The following is a 7,500-nucleotide window of genomic DNA, read 5'->3' on the forward strand; positions in this document are numbered from 1 at the left end:
AGGCTCACAATTGTGAGGTGGTAAGTTCAATTCCCTGACCAGGCTGCGTGTTGTGTTCTTGAGCAAGACACTTTATTTCACGTTGCTCCAGTTCACTCAGCTGTAGAAATGAGTTGTGATATCACTGGTGCCAAGCTGTATCAGCCCCTTTGCCTTTCCCTTGGATAACACTGGCAGCGTGGAGAGGGGAGGCTGGAATGCATGGGCGACGGCTGGTCTTCCACAAACAACCTTGCCTAGACTTGTGCCTCAGAGGGTGACTTTCTAGGTGCAATCCCATTGTCATTTATGACCAAAAAGGGCCTTTAGGAGTAGTAGTAATCCTTGTGGGTGAAATACTGCTAAACATTTTGCCCAGTGTGCTAACGATTCTGTCAGCTCGCTGCCTTAACAACAACAGCAACAACAACAACAACAACAATAATCCTTTCTATTATGGGCAATTCCCAGTGACATGTTGTGTCCTTGAGCAAGACACTTTATTTCACGTTGCACAAGTCCACTCAGCAGACGAAAATGAGTAGCACCTATATTTCAAAGGGCCAGACTTGTCACACTGAAACTCATTAAGAACTACATTAAGGGTACACATGTCTGTGGAGTGCTCAACCACTTGCACGTTAATTTCATAAGCAAGCTGTTCTGTTGATCGTATCCTCATCGTTATAACTGACGGAGTGCTCCTTGAGAAGACTCATCAAGCCAAATGAAATCATAGTTACAGCTGATGCTAGTGTCACATAACTTGCACATGAAAAACACCCATTATACTCTTGGAGTGTTGGCATTAGGAAAGGCATCCAGCCGTGGAAACCATGACAAATCAATCTGGAACTTGGTGAAGCTTTCTGACTTACCAATTCCAGTCAGACTGCTTAAACTATGCCAGTATAGAAAGCAGAAGCATGATTATGATGATGATATATATATATATCACCCACTACACTCATGGAGTGGTTGGCGTTAGGAAGGGCATCAAGCTGTAGAAACTCTGCCAGATCAGATTGGAGCCTGGTGCAGCCATCTGGTTTGCCAGTCCTCAGTCAAATCGTCCAATCCATGCTAGCATGGAAAGCAGACATTAAACTATGATGATGATGATATATATAATATATATATATATATATATCGGGAAGGTTTACGAAAATAAACAAAAGACGAAGGCAGGTGGAGTACAAACAAACAAATGTATTAGTATGGCGCACAGGAATAGAAATAGAGCAAGTCTTTTACGTTTCGAGCCTATGCTCTTCGACAGAAAGATACATAGAAAAGAAACAAGGAGAGAAAAAAATGCGTGTAGGAGCTAATGGTCTATCATGCCGTTCTCATATATATACTCTTTTTACTCTTTTACTCTTTTACTTGTTTCAGTCATTTGACTGCGGCCATGCTGGAGCACCACCTTTAATCGAGCAACTCGACCCCAGGACTTATTCTTTTGTAAGCCCAGTATTATTCTATCGGTCTCTTTTGCCGAACCGCTAAGTGACGGGGACGTAAACACACCACCATTGGTTGTCAAGCAATGCTAGGGGGACAAACACAGACACACAAACACACACGCATACATATATATATATATACATATATACGACAGGCTTCTTTCAGTTTCTGTCTACCAAATCCACTCACAAGGCTTGGTTTGCAACATTCTTTATATGAGTTCGTGTTGAAGCATATTCTGTTGTGTCTGGGGAGAATCATTTTCTTTTAGTGCCTTATTATTTAACACACTCACTGGTAAAATAAAAATAAGAAATAAGTGGAAATTTTACCGGTGAGTGTGTTAAATAATAAGGCACTAAAAGAAAATGACTCTCCCCAAACACAACAAGAATATATATATATATATATATAAAAGCACCCACTACACTCACGGAATGGTTGGCGTTAGGAAGTGGGCATCCAGCTGTGAAAACATTGCCAGATAAGACTGGAGCCTGGTGCAGCCTTCTGGCTTCCAGATCCCGGTCGAACCGTCCAACCCATGCTAGCATGGAGAACGGACGTTTAAACGATGATTGATGATGATATATAAGTTAATCCAACACATGAAAGCACAAAAAAAAAACAAACGCGAGGACGTGGAACAAAATATAGTATTATGGACGCTCAGGAAAGAAGGAAAGAGGGAGGGTTTAACGTTTTGAGCAGAGCTCTTCGTCGGAAACATAGGAGAAGGAAAGATCCAGAGAAGGGAAGACAGAGGAAAAAAAATTGCCAACGGTACACACGCGGTCACATATACATACATACATACATACAGAGAGAGAGAGAGAGGCAGATGAGAGAAAGAGAGATACCTACAGATAGACAGCAAAAGATTCATAAAAAACACAACTTCCTACAGATATAAAGAGACAAATAAATAACAATATGCCCATATATACAATTTTCCAAATTACAATTCTAACAATTGGAGAAAGAAAAGAAGGCCAAAACATGCAGCTAATTATTAGAGAAAATTAATGATGAAACGTGTGATGATAGCTTTGTAAAGACTTTTGCAATATGGAACATGCCTTTGATGAAATCTAATCTAAAAGAAACTGGAATAATTCCGAAGATTTAATGAAGACGCAAAATTGCAACGAGCTAATGAGATTTGTTTTTAATATTTTCACACATTTCATTTTATTCATTAGAAATAATTTAATGAAAAGGCTTCAGATATTGTGAAATAAATGAATAAATAAATAAATAAATAAAAAAATACACATACACATACATGTACTCACAACACACACACACACTTATGAATCAAATTAAAAAACAATTTTTACAAAGTCTTTTTATCCGCTAGAAATAGCAGCCAAATCTCTTTGAAATCATACCTTAGTATCTGAATTAAAGGAAGGCCATAGGACAATGTAATCTGAGACACACTGATGGAATGGTCAAGGCTGGATCATTTTTTTGATCATAGGTCTTATTCAATTAGAACTGATTTGAGGCTAAGGAACAACAACAACAACAGCAACAACAGCAACACACATATGCAAATGAATCAGATATTTTACTACAAATATGTTTTGGTTGGTTAGATTAAATCTATGAGGTAGTGACATTCTTGCCTCTGCTCCAGAATTCTATTCTGTTTAGTTAATTAGACTAAAGCCAGTTTAAATCAAATGTAACAGACTGGATAGGCACAAGAGAGAGGGGCGAGCTGGCAGAAACGTTAGCACGCCGGGCGAAATGCGTAGCCGTATTTCGTCTGCCGTTACGTTCTGAGTTCAAATTCCGCCGAGGTCGGCTTTGCTTTTCATCCTTTCGGGGTTGATAAATAAAGTACCAGTTACGCACTGGGGTTGATGTAATCGACTTAATCCATTTCTCTGTCCTTGTTTGTCCCCTCCATATTTAGCCCCTTGCGGGTAATAAAGAAATAGGTATTTCGTCTGTCTTTATGTTCTGAGTTCAAATTCCACCGAGGTCGACTTTGCCTTTCATCCTTTCGGGGTCGATAACTTAAGTACCAGTTACGCACTGGGGGTCGATGTAATCGACTTAATCCCTTTCTCTGTCCATGTTTGTCCCCTCTGTGTTTAGCCCCTTGTGGATAGTAAAGAAATAGGTATTTCGTCTGTCTTTATGTTCTGAGTTCAAATTCCGCCGAGGTCGACTTTGCCTTTCATCTTTTCGGGGTCAATAAATTAAGTACCAGTTCCCCACTTGGGATCGATGTAATCGACTTAATCCCTCTCTCTTTCCTTGTTTGTCCCCTCTATGTTTAGCCCCTTGTGGGTAGTAAAGAAATAGGTATTTCGTCTGTCTTTACGTTCTGAGTTCAAATTCCACCGAGGTCGACTTTGCCTTTCATCCTTTCGGGGTCAGTAAATTAAGTACCAGTTACGCACTGGGGGATCGATGCTTCGACTTAATCCCTTTCTCTGTCTTTTTTTGTCCCCTCTATGTTTAGCCTCTTGTGGGCAATAAAGAAATAAGAAGCTTGCTTCCCAACCACATAGTTCCAGGTTCAGTCCCACTGTGTGGCACCTTGGCCAAGTGTCTTCTACTATAGCCTTGGATTGACCAAAGCGTTGTGAGTGGATTTGGTAGGCAGAAACTGAAAGAAGCCTGCCATATACAATATATGTATATATATGTATATATACACAGTTGGCTTCTTTCAATTTCCGTCTACCAAATCCACTCACAAAGCTTTGGTTGGCCTGAGGCTATAAGGTGCCACGCAGTAGGACTGAATCCAGAACCATGTGATTGGGAAGCAAGCTTCTTACCACACAGCCACAGCTGTTCTTTTTGTTTTTATTTTTGATTTGCCTATGATCAAAAGTGCTCTAGTTTCTTTCTTCTTTTTTTTTTTATAAGTCACAATATATCTTGCAATACAAGATAAATATATTTTTCCTATTTCTATAAGGCTGGTGCAGGTTCTACAGCCAAGACAACCACACTTTTTGATTATTGTTGATTTTAGCAGGTAATTCAGCATTGGTAAGTAATTTTTTTTTTCCTGATTTTATTGTTTTTTGATTGTTATATGTGCTTCAAGTGCTCTTTTCCTTCTTCCGACTTGTCTCAATAATGGAATGCTCCGATGGATAATGGTGCAGATTTCAGTATTTCTTGGGTTGTGTAGTAGTGTAAGGTAAAGCATTTGGTTTATTTGAACTGTTTTTCTGTTCTTCATAATTCTTGAATGTCTATTGTTTTGGCAACATTATATTCCATTAACAATTAATTTCATTGAGTTCTGTCTTCCAAGCAGCATTTGTTTTAATTCTTGCAGGCTTTTATTCCACAAATCAAAATTCAAACGAACCAAGCATACTCTTTCTGCCAGATTAACCCTCTGCCATTCAGATTACTCTGTCAAATGTAAAGCTTATTGATTCACATTGTTTTTAATTAATCGTGCATTATCACATAATCTCAAAATTTCAACGACGCGATTGTTTAGTTTAGAATGTCATTGCAGGATGGGTGTGAGAAGCTGAATCTGGTTAATTTGAACATAGAAAATGTAGAATATTTGTTTTTGTAGAATTAAAAAAAGAACATTACAACCATATATACGACGGGCTTCTTTCAGTTTCCGTCCACCAAATCCACTCACAAGGCTTTGATCGGCCCGAGGCTATAGCAAAAGACACTTGCCCAAGTTGAGTACCATGATAATATCCTACAGCTTCATCAAAGCCTTTAATATGAATTGCTTTTTATTTAGGTAAGTTACATTTTCAGAATATACAACATACAGGCATTGGTAAACCTGTTCATTCACAATTATGATAAAAAACTCAGTTTAATGCAGTGAATTTTGCAAATGGGTTTATTTGTACTTTTATAACATGACCACTATTATATCGGCAAAGGAAATGTATGATAATTCACATCAGAGAACTTCATACATATATTTGTCTATCTGTGTCTCTATACAGTTATTGAGAAATGTTTTATAGAATGAGGTTTTTTTTTATATATAAATCCAGGAGTTAAAAACATTTGTTTTGAAAAAACTATATTTTGAAAATTTGGTTTGATATTTCTTACTTGCATCAACATTTTACTCCTTATTTCCCATTATTTTAAGTTATATTTCAGTATACAGTCATGTTATCTACTCTGTTTTCCAGTTATATATCTGTTCTGAGATATATAGGGTGTGAAAATCTTTTTATTTAATTATTATCAAACTCTAAATACTTCACAGTATTTCTGTGTAACTGTTATAAGTCCAATCTTTTCATCTTTATCCTTATATATTAATATTTGTCTTTCATTTTTATTCATCTATTTATCTTTCCCTTTCAACTTTATCGTTCTGTTTCTCTTTATCTCCCATCATTTTTCCCTGTCAGCATTCATTATCCAAGTATTTATATGCCTGAATCTGTTTTTGAACCATACATTGAAAATACATGCACTTCTGCATCTTCCTACGTACCTTAAACAACCAACACGATAACCTATCCATCCACACATCTACCAACACACACACAGTTTCACATCACATCTATACACACACACACACACTCTATACTGTACCACATATCTAGCTATTTGTTAACTAACCTATCTATTTGTCCATTAATCCCTCTATATCTGTCTGTCTGTCTATCTATAACAATATATTTCATATTTCATTCCATAACGGCTACCTCTGCTGAGTGCAGGGTTACAAAATTGGACTGTTACGTAACACTCCATTGAACCCCTAGTGCGAAACCGATTGGTAAGATCGGCCGTAATGGATATATAATACTGTACACATCATAGATATCTACATATGTAGATATCTACACACACACACATGCACACACACACACATGATAAATTGTGGTTCTTAAAATTAAGTGATGGGAACGTAAACACACCAGCATTGGTTGTCAAGCAATGCTAGGGGGACAAACACAGACACACAAACACACACACATATATATATATATACATATATACGACAGGCTTCTTTCAGTTTCCATCTACCAAATCCACTCACAGGCATTGGTCGGCCCGGGGCTATAGCAGAAGACACTTGCCCAAGATTCCACGCAGTGGGACTGAACCCGGAACCATGTGGTTGGTTAGCAAGCTACTTACCACACAGCCACTCCTTAAAATTAAGCACACTATATAATATACTGAGGGTGTATAGTAGAGTTTAATGATCATATTAAGAGGTGATGGGCATGACACCAAGTTTTGTGTAAAGTTGATGCCCTGCACTCATTAAAAAGACACATTATGGGTTTAAGTATTTCTTTTATCATAATATATATCTTTTTCCTTTCTTGAAAGGCTTTGCATGTTGGAATTCTGCAAAAGCCACTTTTAGTATGATTGTCATTAAACAACATTACATATCTATCGTTGCTATTATGTTAAACTGTCGTATGTCCAAGTTCGGCCAAATGTGTTTTTTCTTAATATTTATTTTTGCTTGCAATAGCCCATTCTTTTGGTCAAGCTATTGTCTCCCCTGCTGCTTCAGATGCCAAGATATCAAAAGTTTTCAAAGTGTAGTACAATAGTTTTGCTACGGAATGGGGAAACTATATTTTTGTTTTCTGCAAAAGCAATATTTTGGACTTACAACACTTTTGCATAATAGCAACAATATATATATATATATATATCACGTGATTATGTGACCGACCAGACCATCAGATGTTGCTACACATCGCTGGTCACAATGCGTTCGCATTGTTTTAGCCTTCGAACGACGCCACCCCGCTGGCTAAGCGAGCAGGCCAACAGAAGAAAGAGTGATGAAAGAGTACAGCAGGGATCACCACCACCCCCTGCCGGAGCCTCGTGGAACTTTTAGGTGTTTTTGCTCAATAAACACACACAACGCCCAGTCTGGGAATCGAAACCGCGAACCTACGACCGCGAGTCCGCTGCCCTAACCACTGGGCCATTGCGCCTCCATAAATAATATATATATATATATATATATATATATATATATATATATATATATATATATATATATATATATATATATATATATATATTATATATAAAGTT

At 37.6% G+C, this 7,500-nt stretch overlaps 1 protein-coding gene across 1 annotated transcript in view; it reads right to left on the minus strand.

Annotated features, from left to right (window-relative positions):
- Positions 1-7,500, minus strand: part of LOC115224491 (tyrosine-protein phosphatase non-receptor type 5-like) — a 66,951-nt gene that overhangs the window by 11,071 nt on the left and 48,380 nt on the right. The gene's annotated exons all lie outside the window — the stretch shown is intronic.

This window comes from Octopus sinensis, linkage group LG25, assembly GCF_006345805.1.
Source record: "Octopus sinensis linkage group LG25, ASM634580v1, whole genome shotgun sequence".
Lineage (NCBI taxonomy): Eukaryota > Metazoa > Mollusca > Cephalopoda > Octopoda > Octopodidae > Octopus > Octopus sinensis.